Below are 15,967 nucleotides of genomic sequence, written 5' to 3' on the forward strand. Positions count from 1 at the left end.
TGGAAATGTTCCGTTTGTGATTGGTAACTTTCTCTGGCAGGTTTAGTTGTATTATTGGTGGATCCCAGTGAAAAACCTGCACAGTATTGGTTGATTCTGGCAAAGGAGAAGTCTGTACTGTTATAGTTGTTGGAGGAGCCAAAACTATATTATACCCATTATGTTCAAGTGCTATATTCATTGCCTCCTCATTGGTCTGATCAGATAGTGCTGACTGCATGGGTAAAACAAAGTCATCCAATTCATGCATAGATCCTGGTGAAGTCTTTTTGGAGCTATGTAATGTTACACTCTTTCTGGGTTCTTTGGGCCATGAAAATATATTTTCATAGTGGAAATCATTTAAGTCTCTATTCAATTTATGTTTCTTCTGTGCCTCCAATTTTTTATCAAAAATACTCAAACATTCAAGCATGTCATAGTAAACAGGTATATAATTCTTAAAAGTTGATAAGGCAGACAGCTCACCTTCTAGCTTGGTAATTTCATCCTGTGCGCTCTTTTCTAAACCAGAAAAAAATGATTCATAAGAACCATATAATCAAGTCCTAGTACCGTGATGAAGCTACCCGCTCAAAAGCAGAAACAATACAAAAAAGACACTGGCTTAACAAATCTAAAGGTTTAATTAAAAAATAATATAATCAATGAATAAAATACAAAGCTTTCGGATAACAACCCTTCCTCAGTGCAATATCAGATAAAATAGAAACAACTGGTCCACATTTAAATAATGAATGCAATCACAAGACACAATTCAGCCAACCATAATACAAACTCAGTTAATTAAAAATTATTTAATTTCAAGCAAAGCTGTTTATGCTTAAGAACAGGTTTAATAGTAACAATTCTGTTTATACCAGGTGCATGGTCTGCTCTTAACCTTATTATCCAGTTATTTTTTTTAACTCTAAACTGTTATTTATATAACCTTCTCTTAATGTTTTGTGCAAAATATCAATTACCCTAAAGGTGAAATCATGCTGATTACCATACTCAGCTATATGTTTTGCAATAGCATTGATTAATACAGCTCTACGAGTATCTGATCTATGTTCAGTTATACTGTTCCTTAAACTTCTAGTTGATTTCCCCACATAAAAACTAGGATAAAACTTGCATGTAGCTAAATAGACTGTATGATGTATTGCAATTAGCTGTACATTTAAAATTATATTCTTTTTGCATTACAGGGTGTATAAAAATACTGCTGTTACATGTTAAAAAAATATAACTGGATAATAAGGTTAAGAGTGGATCATGCACCTGGTATAAACAAAATGGTTAGTATTAAACCTGTTCTTAAGCATAAACAACTTTGCTTGAAATTAAATGATTTTTTTTAATTAACTGATTTTGTATTATGGTTGGCTGAATTGTGTCTTGTGATTACATTTATTTGTTATTTAAATGTGGACTAACTGTCTGTATTTTATCTGATATTGCACTGAGGAAGGATTATTATCCAAAAGCTTTGCATTTTATTCATTGATTATATTATTTTTTAATAAAATCTTTGGCGTTGCTAAGCCGTTATCTTTCTGCTTTTGAGTGGCTAGCTTCATCACAGTACTCCGTTTATTATTTGGTTAAGTGAGTTCTCAGGGTTACACAGTTAGGCAATTGCGGCTAAGGGAATCAAACCTTGCACCACTGGAACACAGGAAACAGCTAGCTTGTTAATAGTTTCTTAATCCTCTAAGCCAACTGCCAGACAAATTGACCGGTGTGCGATTGCAAATTTCTTGTGTTTGAGGAATATGCCCTTTCCCTGATATTGTGGAATCTTAGAGGTGGTATATATAATTAGTAGGGAGCAGTGCATGGGGGCTTGCCTTCACTGATAAAAATGATGTTTTTTTTTAAGTGTTTTGAAATAGTTTGGCTATACTGAGGTTATTTCATGGTGTATGCATGGTACTGTGTCAAGCTTGGTGTTGTTGATGTTTTGTCAGCAGCTTTTTATTGATTTTACTGGTTAATGGGGTAACTGATATTGTCAGCCTTATCTAAAAAGTGAGAGTATTTTTTTTATTATTACCTTTTCTTTTCTTCGAACACCTTTATTGAATTTGTCACTTGTAACACAGGCAAATTTACATTCATATAAAAGCAATCAAACTATATTAACATAAACATTATACTTCACATATATTGCTATATATTATATAACCTAAGCAATATTACATACATTATTCAATTCCTGCCTTTTATTAAACAAGACACATCTTTATTAAACCATTATTTACCACATAGGCAATCATACATTTATATGGATGAAAACAAAGCACACCAACACAATCCTGGTTGTAAGCAGTTTACATCACAAACTGGTGAATTCTGAACTGTAGATCATATTCTACTTGGTGGGAGGTTGTGCCCAAAGACAACAATTAGAGAACTCACAAGGCTGCTGTGGGGTTTTGGAGGATAGGACATACTCCCTGGTAGAAGTATGATGCTGTATCGGTATCCTTGTTCTCCTCAGTGGTCCTGGAAATGGGTCATATGTAGTCCTGGGAGTCAAAAATGGGTCCAGTAGGCCCAGTGAAGGAGGAGATATGTTGGCAGCTAATGGTTAGCTTTGGGGAGTAAAAAATGTATTTTATTATTTTATTTTGTTTAACATTTGTTTACCGGGGAAGTCCGACTAGGCAAATGTGCCTATTTTCAGTGGAGGCCCAGCGAGAAAAGCTCCACATAACAACAACATAACAGATAGCATTTTAAACAATATTGAAACAATATTTATGTTTGTTATGATATAGTGATATCTTAATGCACACATATTCTGAAAATTAGTTTTACCCTACCTTTTGATCAAAAGTTATATAGCCTCCCAGTGGATATGGGATAAATGGTAGACAGTGACACCAAAAGTTCTCTGAGATGCTGAATTTGGTACCTGTGTATGAGTCCATTGATAAGTTTACATATCAAAGTTTATTATTAATTTATTTATTTGTATTTCTTTAGTGGTGTAGTGCACTGATTGCAGTGAATCAATTTCATATGTAGCCTAGGTTATAAAATGAGACAATAACTGTAAGTCGGCTAGATTAACTGGCAGTTGAAGTAAGACAGGATGTAACTTTAACTGTACAGCTGTGCACAAACTGGAGAGGAAACTCAGGACAAGTATTAGAATTAAAATAAAAATATTTGCAATATATGCACAGTCTAACTTGCAGTAAAGGAATATGGAGTTAAAGATGAGGAAAGTAGGACGTGGTAAAAAAAAAAGAATTTAGAAATGTAAGTACAGGAATAGGTAGAGAGAGTAGGGTGATATGAAAGTTCTTAATATAATTTGTCAGGTAATTATAATGGGATACTCAGGTGCAATATGCACTCAAGACTCCTGTCATCAAAAAGATTTCAGTAACATCTCTGTTATGATTTACAAGGCAGTACACTGCATTTATACGTGCATTGCATTCAGACATCAACATATATGCAATTACAGAAATATATCCTTGTCTGATGAAACATTTATGATTTTTGTTACATCTCATATAGTGCCAACATAATAAAGCCATATTTTGGATCCAAGTTGCTTCCCACCATACTGTGCTGAAGATGTTAACTCAGAGCTAATAGTAACTAAGCATAATGTAACTTGGCAGCTTGGCACATTCCAATGGCCATTTAGACCAGTTTGATGGAGTATTTTAGTAAATGGTTATACCTCTGAAATTCTGACATTTTCTAGAAATTTTTGACACTGGTTTTTGATAGTTGGTTAAAGCATAGTTAGGCTGTGATTTTAGATGCAGAGATAGTAGAAAAGATAATTCATGGCAACAATTTTCTTTTTTCTTTTTTGTGTATTAGAATTTCAATGCTATAAAATATAACATTCAGGAGAAATTTTAGTTCTTATGTTGGGAAAGCAAAATATGGTTATGATTTTATAAATTCAGTCTTCATCTCAATGAGAAACAATAAAAAGTATGCACGTTTGTTTTGAACAGAATCTAAAGCCATTTACACAACGAGGGTTGTAAAATTATAATAATAATAACATAATGTAACATCCAGAATATGGGTTGTAGCTTCCTTGTGTTTCTAAAATATTATGAACACTAGCTTCCAATCTTTTTGTACACATATTGTTTCAATGGGACCTGTATCTTCTGAGATTACCTTTGATCACAAAGAAGTCATAAAAATAAAATGGCCACAGTAAGGTATTTCAGCTTGCTGCTGTTGAACATGTACAATATCAGTGATCATGTAACTGCCTTTTGTTTTCACATATAGCCTCTCCCTATAAAAGATAGAGACTTTATGTGTCCATTTTCTGATGTCTTATTATGAAGAAAGTAAAAGTTAGAATGTGAATAGTAATGCATTTCAACTTTATTGCAGACACACACACACACACACACACACACACACACACACACACACACACACACACACACACACACACACACACACACACACACACACACACACACACGCGCACAATGCCCAGACAAGCTGTATCAATGTTATTAAACAGTGATCATGTAACTTGGCCTAAGTTTCACAAGGATCTATATCAAAAAGCCAAACGTTTACTTACCCGAACACCTAAACGTCGACATATTCTGCAAACTGCAAATACACTGAATGCCCTAAACCGCGAAATTCAAAAACTCGAAATGTCATAGTTGTCCCATCCCACTGCCCGCTACATACTACTTTAACAAACAAACTAAATAAACCACATACATACACTAACCAAAACCCTACCTCTAACACTAAACTAAACCCTACTTCTAACTCTACACTAAATCTTTCATATACCACCAAGTATGCAGTTAACCCACACCCTAACCCTAAGGTCTGTAACTATCACACACTTACCTTAAAAAGCTATACCCAAACAAACTAAATAATCCACACACATTCACTTAATAAAACCCTACTTCTAACCCTACACTAAATCTAACATACATTACCATCTATGCACTTACCTTAACCCGCACCCTAACCCTAAGGTCCATAACTATCACACACTTACCTTACGGCGCTATACTGCAGAAGGGTCAACCATGACGAATCGACGTTTTGGATTTCGCGCTTCAGGACGATCGATGTTTTCGCAGTTTGATGAAGACGTGTTGGCGTTTAGGTGTTCAGGTAAATAAACGTTTGAGTTTTTAATATAGACCTGATTCACAAGTAGCATGCCACATTCCATGTATTTGTCTGATGTTTACTTGTGATAAACTTAAAAATAAATGGTCACAACAAGATGTTTCATTTTGCTGTTCTACTACATGTATACACTGACCTACAAGCTATATCAGTGATTGTTTCACAGGGATCACGTAATTGCTTTTTACTTTCACAGACATCCTGGCCGGCAAAAAGTTAACCATTTTCTGCATATACTTCTCGTGTTTGATTTTGAAGAAAATGAAAGACTAAGGGCCAGTGTCAATAAAGCCTATACTAAGTGTACACTAAGTGTAAACTGTTCTGAGTGAACAGACAACACAAACATAACTTTCACGTTCTTCTTCCTAATTTTAGTTTTCCAAGCGATATTCTTGCAGTTTTAAATATTGACAGGGATCATACCTCTCAATCTCTTAGCGCAAAAAATCTGGACAAAGCCTGACAAAATGGGGTCAAAGACCCCAAAATAAGGACATGTTTTAAATATTGCTCTTATAAACTTAGAAAGTTGCTAGAATAACAGGATTTGTCTTAGCATGCATTTTTCTGAAGGATATGACATCTGAAACCAAAATGATGAAAAGATGCAGGAAAACTTCAGAGAAGCAGCACCAACACACCAAAGTATATGAAATAACTTTAATTTAGCACTTTTGTCTTGGTCATAGACTTCTTCAGAATAACAACCATTCAAAATACACCAAGTTAAATACAAAACCCCAGCCATTCATTGGTTGCCCAAAATTACATCATTTCCCCCATAAAATATTACAATTTAAAATCACCATTTCCTGAAAAAACATGATAAAAAGTCATCATATAAAATACACATATTTCAATTTAAGCAAAGAGCTAATAGAAATTCTGTCATTTAATCCAGGCAGTTGGCAGGCATTAGTTTGTATCTGCCACTTAAGTTCTTTAAATTCTAAAAATTCATCAGAGAACCCCCCGGGTCCCAGATCTACATGATCAATAGCACAGAATTTAAAACCATGTGTTGGGTGTAAACTGATATGCTTAAACAGGGCATTGTTTTCATTCCTTTGACTGATGTCATATACACGCTGGTATACTCTCTGTCTTAGTGCCCTCTTGGTTTTACCCACGTAACATAATGCAACATAAACCACCCCCTTAGAGCAACAATGGTATTTCTTACAGGGTGTGATACTATCAAACTTTTAATGACACGTTTATTTTTGTCTAACATAAATGGGCACTGTGGGCACCTACCACACTTAAAGCAACCTCTTTATCCTGATTTTTTACCTTTCTTTCCAATATCCCCTTCAAGGATGTTTCCTTTTTATAGACAACTAATGGGTTGTCACCCAGCACTGCATGGACATCAATGTCCAAGCTAAGAACTCTCCAAAGTTTTAATATTATTTCCCTGATGTCATAGAAATTGATAATAAAAGGGAGAATAAGGGCTCTACCAAAATTGCTTTGTCTATTCGGTGCTAAAAATTCTTCCCTTTCTCTTCATTCTCACTTCATCAGCAATACTGTCCACAAAATTACCAGGATAACCTCTCCTGTTCAACATTTCCTTTAACACTGTACATTCTCTCAAGAAATCATCATTGTCCGAAATTATCCTAGCAAACCTTACATATTGCCCTTTAGCTAGGGCTTTCTTTTTATGTAAAGGATGCCAACTCTGAAAATGCAAAAGTGAGTTGGAATATGTTGGCTTTCTATACAAATGGGAGGTAAACATTTTTCTGCAGTAATTTTTTTTGATAGTGATATCCAAATAATTAAGCACATTATTGCTCTTAATCATTGTGAACCTCAAAAAAGTTGTTGTCTCATTAATGTAAGTAAAAAAACCTGTTCAAGTCTTCCTCACCACCCTTCCAAAATAGAACCAAATCATCTAAATAGCACCCATATAGTGCCCATGACTCTTTAAACACAGAATTCAAGATATGAGTGCCCATGACTCTTTAAACACAGAATTCAAGATATGCAAGTCATCCCATTGGGAAAACACACTGTTAGCAAACACTAACATCTGAAACACAAATGTATATCATTATATAGTGACTTCAGTCCTCAGATCATCCCAGTGATTTTCCAGAAAATTACAAATTTTATGAGGAACATACCAAAAATATAAGGTAAAAATATGGACAGTCTGTGAAAATCTGGACAGTTGAGAGGTATGACAGGGTTTCATAAAGGCTACCACAAAGTGTTGACTGCATGTACACTTAGTATAATCTTTCTGACTAGAAAGCACAAAAAAAGTGATAAGAATTTTATTGAATACAGATCATGCACACTTAGTTTAGGCTTTATTGAATCTGGTCCATATTGTTCTCAGTAATGTATTTTCAAATGTTGCTCACATACCAATACACAGCCCATTCTCAACAAGCCAAACCAAGGTCATTCAGCAATGATCATATAGTTGGTCTCTGCTTTCACAGTCTGCCTCCCTAGTCTGAAAAGATAGTCTCCTTTTGTGTACCTGTGATATGTTATTAATTCTTTAACGTGAAGTACAGTTTATATTCTTTTCAATTATGTAAATGAAAAAAAAAACAAATGTTTTTCTTCAAAATGTGGCTACTATGATTCCACTGTGAATTAATTTAATTTGCCACCTTCTCTTCTTGCAAGAAATGTAATAATTTAATGGAGAAGTGAGATTGAATTAACTGAAGTGCAGAATTGTATACACTGAATCTGAGATTATTTCTTAGAAACTTTCCATTTCTCCAAGGTATGGCAGACTTAGAGTTTATATATACAAGTTTGGGAGAGTGAGCGTCTTGCCCCCTGGAAAAAAAAATTAAAGAAGTGATATTTGACTTTTGCTGATCTCCGTTAATGTTAGGAAATATATGTTCTACTGGGAAATAAAAATATAACATGCCAATTATCAGCTGAATAAAGAAAGAAAGAAAGTAATGAAAATGAATATGGTAAACTGAATGAGAATGAACGGAAAAAAAATATTTCTGAAATGAGGGAATATAATGCAACAAGAAAAAATAATACATGAAAAAATAAACTCAGCAAGTAAGTAACATGGAAGCTTTAGAAAGTGTGATGGAAGGGGAGAATGCAAAGTATGAAACTTGACAAGATTAGAAAGGAATTTTCATAACAAACAGGGCTATTTAAATCAAGGCTCTTGGAAATGACCTCCTTCTATACCCTCCAGGTTTTAATGTATTGTGAAAAATTGTTTGGAGGCTGTTTATATATATGTGTGTATGCATGTATGTATTTACACACACACACATACACACACACACACACACACACACACACACACACATATATATATATGTATATATATATTGTATTTTCAGCCATGGACAAGACTGACTGACAGACTGTGACTTCCTGACTTGATTTATTTCCCTTGCCTACCAGGGCTGTTTATAACAAGGTTGTTGTAAGTGGATTCTTGCTACGCTATAGCCTATTGGTGGTATTATATAATGTAAGAAACTGTGGGGAATGCATCTGTTATTATTGAGTACAATGCCTCCTTCGGCATGTACCTTGCCAAGCTCATGCAGCAGTTGGAGAGACCACAGAGGTTCCTGACCAGGAAAATCCCGGTCTCAAACTCCTATCCTATACAGATAGGTTAAAAGCCCAGTCCCTCTACTCAGTCTCATACAGACTGCTCAGAGGTGACCTGTGTCTGGCATACAAGGCCATTTCAGACCCAGCCTTGATGGAGTTGCTGCATATATGTATGACAGCCTCCACTCGTGCAACCTGCACGCAAGGCCTTAACCTGGTCTGTGACATTAATAGAACTTGTTAGCGGGATACATTTGTGTCCCAAAGACTCTCCCATCTGTGGAATAGACTCTCTCTCCATGACAAACAGAGTACCTCTCTAGCCCTCTTTAATAGGAATCTGGATGACTGAATGGAAAACATAAAATACACCCCTGGGAATCCCACCTGTGTCCCTGCTAGTCAGGGGAAACAGATGCTGACTTTGAGGGAACATGGGCAAAATTCTTGGCTAGGCTTATAAGGGCCTCTGAGCCAATAGCCTAGTATCATCCTATAAACCTATGAACCTATGTTTAACCTTACTAGAACAGATTATGTTTAATTTAATATATATATATATATATATATATATATATATATATATATATATATATATATATATATATATATATATGGGTCTATAGTTCATATGATCGACTGTTTATTTGGTCGACAGTTCATTTGATCTACAAGCATTTTAGGTGGGGGGCTTCACCCCACACCCCAATGTGGGGGCTGTGCCCCCTAACTATATATATCAACTCCAGGGTCACACAACATTGGGGAAGGGGGCAAATGCTTGTCGATCAAATGAACTGTCGACCAAATAAACAGTCGATCGATCATATGAACTGTTGACCAAGTCATATAGACCCATATATATATATATATATATATATATATATATATATATATATATATATATATATTATTTTCAGCTAAGTGCAGGTCTGAGAGATAGATTATGGCTTCTAGATTTGATGTAGTTCCCCTTGTCTCTCAGGCACCTGGGCTTAATTTGCTTTTCCTTGCCTCCCGGGGCTACTTAAATCAAGGATTTTATAAGCAGCCTCCTGCCATAAGCTGCTTACAGTGTTGTACCCTGTGAGAAACTGAGTATAGAACAGGCTGTATTTATTTCCAGTGCAGAGCTTCTGGACTTGATTTACTCCCCTTGGCCATCCAGTGCTACTTGAAACAAGGCTGTTATGACAAGCTACATACAATATGAAGACATGTTTTGCACATCTTAACAGGACGTGTGAAAAGCAATGCAAACAAGACAAAAAGCAAGTGTACAAACTCTTTATATATTAGGAAAATACAGTTTTTATGGACACTATTATGAAATGCATTAGTATGATAAGGCATAACTATACACACATATATATGTGTGTGTGTGTATATATATATATATATATATATATATATATATATATATATATATATATATAGCACATAATCAAGTTATTCTTTACCTTTAAAAAGTTTACATGTCTAAAGTAGGTAGAATAGTTTGCACAACATAAATATAAGTGGGTTAATTCATGTAGAACAGGAAACAAAAACCCTGACTACTAATTAATCCTGTAAATATAAATTGGTTAATTCATGCTAAAAGAGAAGCAGCAACTGACCACTTATTAAACCTGCCAAACAACCATCATTGAAACTTGTTACAAATGTAGCTATGTTGAATTGTCTTAGATTACTGAAAGAATGTGATAGTAACAAAGCTTGAAAAGCACTTCTTTTTTTAACATTTAATAGGATTGAGGGGTTACTCAGGGAGTGAAGTGCTTATCCAAATTCTCCCCCCTGCTCAGGCTTTTACACCACAGAATGAGTGGTAGATACACTACTGCTCTTTGCTGAATATTGGATGTGATGCTTCTTTGGTGCAGTACAGATCTTGGCTATCTTTACGGCTGACAAAAAGGAAGAGGAATTACACTGAAAAATTAAATTAGATTGTCATAAAAAGGAATGACTGACTGAACCAAAAAGCTACATTGTTTACAAAACTGGATGTAAAAATGGACAGACAAGATAGAGAATAGTGGGACATCAGTGGGTACCCTCTAAATAATTTTTAGTAGATAATTGTAATTTATGCTTTTAATACCATCAGTAGTATAATATAATGGGTATTATGGTTGCTAAGGGGCTTTTGATTTGCAAATTTATGTCCTGTATACCTGCCAACCAACTGCATGCACCCAGGGAAGTACTGGGGTGGGACATGCAGACTGCTGCCTGTGGAATGTATCTTTTCATTTTCATAATAAACATTTCCTCCAAGCAGCCCTGTACTTCCTTCAGTGGAACCAACCGTGGCATCTCAAGCCTTTACCAGGGAGACTGGACCACTCTTTGTGCCCCTGATTGCATGCAAACTCTCCTCAGAGAAGTGAGCAGGATATACCCCTTCACTTGTTCCTCTCCCTGCATGATTTCTCAGTTCCAGGGCTACTATTTAAACCCTGGTCACATGGGTTGCACTCAAGTTCTAGCCGTCTGTACCAGGACTTCCTTTTGTAATTCAAGGGCATTAAAATACTTTCAATGGATGAATTGAACAGTTATGCATTAACTGACTTATTATGGTGTACATTTTTTAAGACAACGTAGATGTGGAGGATATGTGTGTTAATTGTGTAAAAATAGGTCACTTATTAGACATTATCCTCAGTAAGGAAAACATGCATGAAGAAACCAGCCAGATGACTAGATATACAGCATATATAACTATTGTCTCTTTCATAAATGATTGGAGAGGATAACTGAAGAAGATTGTAAAGCACACAGTGAAGCCAGTAACTAATCAGACTCATCAAAAGAAAGAAAACAGCATTAGTCACAGGGTACTGAATAATCAGAGAAATAGAATGCTTATATATTCAAAGGACATAATGAAGACAGAGTGGTTATGCCTTCACCAGATGATAAAATTAAAGATATTACTGAGGCATTGCATAAACTTCAAAGATATGACAAGAACTATGAATCTTGATGCACATAAGGACAAATGATATTAGATCGAAACACCAGCATTCTGTAACAAAAGGAATTATAGATTTAATGACTGTAAATGTTGAAGAAGGGATTATGCGTACATTGTTTTGTTACTTTTAGATAATGTCATACAGTCAGAAGTAGTAACAGAAAGATAGATTGGTCAATACTTATGTCAAGAAGGCAGTACGACTAAAGGTTGGGACTTTGTCTGCCCCTGACTTTATTAAAGATGGACTGGATTTGTCAAAGGTAGGAAGGAGTACAGCAACCGTACTTACATGTTTAGTGAGAGATAAACTGTTTTTTCAGCATGTCAGATTCAGTCAGTAATGCATACCATTAGCAACTACATAGGCTTTTATTGATAAGTGTTTGTGGATTGAAAAGCAAAACTTTGGTGCTGAAAGAAATTCGAATATGAAGGAATATAGATATTGCAATAATTACAGAAATACACCAAAATGGGCAGAGACTAGACTGCTGTAGTTGAAAGTTTTAAATTGGGTTCATGTTGATCTATCGAGGGCAGTTTTGATGCAAGCAAATAAATTGAAACCAGTTTGCCAAAACCATATTCCTCAAACACTGGAACCCACCCCCCAAAAACAAAATCAGGATGAAAAACAGGAAGTTTAAGAAATGCAGAACATGCAGCAGTAGGTTATTAAAAGCAAATAAACTCCCTGAACAGAAAGACTAAAAAAGTGTGAAAAGGGACCACTAGAGCTTTGAAGAGAGGTTGGCAAACAGTATGAAGGACAATAGAAAAAAATTTTAAGTACCTTCAGAATGGAAATAGGTTACAATCTAATATCTTAAAAACGGAATGGAAGCAAATTAAATAACAACAGTGATACCTCAAAAGATCTTCAGTGATCTTTATATTAAGCTTTATAATAATAGTATAGTAAATAAGTTCATGGGTAATGAAGGCTACATTACTACTGTAAATGTTTCTGTGGTTACTACTTTATTGGCAAAACTTGATCATAACAAGGTGACAAGAAGAACTAAGGTAAGTAATTAAGACTTGAAAAAGCTTGGGGACATACTTACCCAGTCATTAATATTACTTTACATGGTTTATTTTGAAACAAATATAATACCAGAAGACTGGAAATCAGCCATTGTGAAACCAGTCTTTAAGGGGAATGGAGGTTGTTGGGAACCCAACATCTACAGGCTTATCGATCTTCCTTCCACTTCAGGCAAAATAATGGGAACTCTTGTACTAAAGCTGCTGGAATGATTTATGTAACAAAGGATTTACCAGTATCTATTAATATGCCTATATTAAAGAATTCTCCATAATAACAAGTAACCATTTCTTTTATAGCATCTATTAATATCAACATCATGGCAGATGTAATATATGCTAATTTCAGTTCAGCATTTGACAGAATAGATCACCTGATGCTGGTATATAGGTTATATAAACAAGGGTCTTTCTACCAAACTGGTGTGCTGGATGAATCAGTGGCTTAGTGCTAAGATCTGGCAAGTAGTTGTAGGAGACTCTTTAGAAGAAGAAAGTGGATATTGATGAGGTGTACCTCAGGGATCTGTCTTGAAGCCCAACCTCATTAGTGTTTATATGTTTGATATCAAAATATCTTTAGAGTTATTTTACTCTTTTTAAGCAGATGGACTAAAGTTAGGCAAATATATAACAAATGACATAGACATAGCAAGTCTGCACAGTTGCTCGTATGGTCTTGGCAAATGAATGGAGGAAAATAACATGGTGTAAAATATTGTTAATACCAAACATATAGATTTTGGAAAGCAAAAGAACAAAAAGGAAAGAAAAGGCTAGTAAGTGCAATATTAAAGGAATGGTGATAAAAAACATAACACATTTTAGAGTGTTTGGGTGGACAACAAAGTTTTGACTACAATGTTGACCAAGTCAATAGTGAATGCAGTAAAATTGCTGAATGCATAAAATACATTCTTAACCACAACCAAATGGCAAAGCAGGTGCAGAGCATAACAAACTTTAACAAAAGCAAAACAAAAAAGAGCTCAAAATATGGAACACTGATTCTTTATTATTTAGTACTGTCATCTTACAATCACTTATTTAGAGTATAAAAAATTAAAATGACTGGTTGAACTAAATGCATGACATTTTGCTGGGCTTAATGGAAATTTGAAGCAGCAGAATTTTAAATATTGATATATTTGTGAGATGTTTGGTTGATACAGATCAGGTGATTTATGTTTTTATAAAATGCAACAGTTAAACCAAAGGACTTTGTTCTGATGAAGTTTTTGAATTCTAAGACTAAAGCTCTCAATAATAAAGAATTGGTATTCTGTATTTTGAGCTTTTTTGTTTTGTTAAAATAAATTCTTAAAACGTAGAGATATTAAATTGATAAAAATATGTAACATTAATCAGACCAAAAATATGGCAGCCATTTTTTTTTTTGCATTCTGCTACAAAAACAGAAGGGCTGAAACTAGAGTAAGTACAATGTAGATTTACCAAATGAATGAACTGGAAATATATATTGTCATGTGAAGAAAGATTGAGAATGAACAACTTGTTTTCTAAAAGTTACAGACATCAAAACTGAGATCTAAAACATTTAAATCTTTGAAATGCATCCTTTTATGGGAATTTCTTGGACTAAGGAAAAGTGAGTGGACTGATTCATTTAATTACATATGCATACATCATAAGAATATCATAACTGTTAAAGTGGTTTACAGAAAGAGTGGTTGTTCAATAGAATATCCTATCTAAACATTTTAAAATAGTGAAATTGAGTGTCCTTAAAAGCTACTTTGGACAGTTTTTACAGACCCTGCTGCTATGTTTTTATACAGGCTAAATGAATACAAGCTTTTGACTTTATTATATTGTAAGGATGTTGGTGAGTAATTGCCATAACAGGTAAATAACAATGGGCAAAAGGATAAGACAGAAATAATATGTATGGGTTATAATACTGATCTGTGTGATATTAACTGGAATACCGTTTGGAAACGATGTAAAAAACTATTAAAATTCAGAAATGTGGGTAGAACATAAGTTAACTATACATACAAATGAAAACTGGATGAAGGAATGATAAATGACCTGGATGAGTTACAAATAGGGAATGTAAAGATGATGATGATGATGATGATGATGAAGACTTTTTGGTGTTTACTTTTAGATACATAGCAGCATTTTTTCCTGTTTCACAGGTAGTATATACATTAGACTCTTGATGGGATTCTACAGCTATTTGGACAAATACATTTAACCCTATAAAAGGATAATTTTATATTTAAAGATTGCTGAAAAAAGCAACAATCCAGCTATTTATTTTATGTCTTATTTATCAACAAATCAGTAATTAAAGTTATAGTAACCAGGGTTCACATAAGTTTATATATTTCAGTAAATAAAGTATATGAATGAGGTGTGGCTGGAAGTAAAGGTATGGAAGATACTAGAAAATGAGTCAAGAGAAGGAAGGAAGGAAGAAACTGCACAACAGAATAATGACTTTTTTTCCCACAATTTTGTAAATATGAAACATAAGTTAATGCTGAACAGAAATGCAGACATAATTTCACTGTAACAGATATATATTTCTGTTTCAAAGTCTGGCTAAATTTTATCGTGAAACTTCCAGGCAACACTAATGAAAGTAAACAGATTATACAGAAAGGATTCTAATAGAGCTTATGTAATGGTAATGAGAAAACTTAAATATTTTATCATAATAATGTTCATATTGTGTCAAATAAGCATCTCCAGAATTGTCGGGAGTCTTGAAGTCTCTATACCATATTCACCTTTCAAATTTCATGCACACAAGTAAAACATTTGCAGCTATGATTTGAACAGAAAGATCTTATTATAACATTTTCTGTTCTGAGATTATGCTACTAAAATTGATGAAGCATTATAGGTAACCTACCTACACTTATTTTAGCATATTTACTTTTCTCTTACCTTTGTTACCCTGTTAGATTGTGACAAACTTCACTAACATTTTACTAATGAGTATGCACAGCAAGTGAATGTGATTTTTATGGTATTTACATTAAATTGTTAAGTGAACAAATTATTCATTTTTTGTTTCTTTGCTTGTACTCATTATCTCCCTGACTGTATTAGAAATTAATCTCCCATTCAGTACAAACTAGCATAATACATTCAGCTGTTTTAGACAGATGCACTTCATTGGCTATTTTAATTAGTAATGTGTGAGTTATTATTATTAGTATGTCAGTAATA

Source organism: Protopterus annectens, chromosome 17.part0, assembly GCF_019279795.1.
Source record: "Protopterus annectens isolate FY-2018-M chromosome 17.part0, PAN1.0, whole genome shotgun sequence".
Classification (NCBI taxonomy): Eukaryota; Metazoa; Chordata; order Ceratodontiformes; family Protopteridae; genus Protopterus; species Protopterus annectens.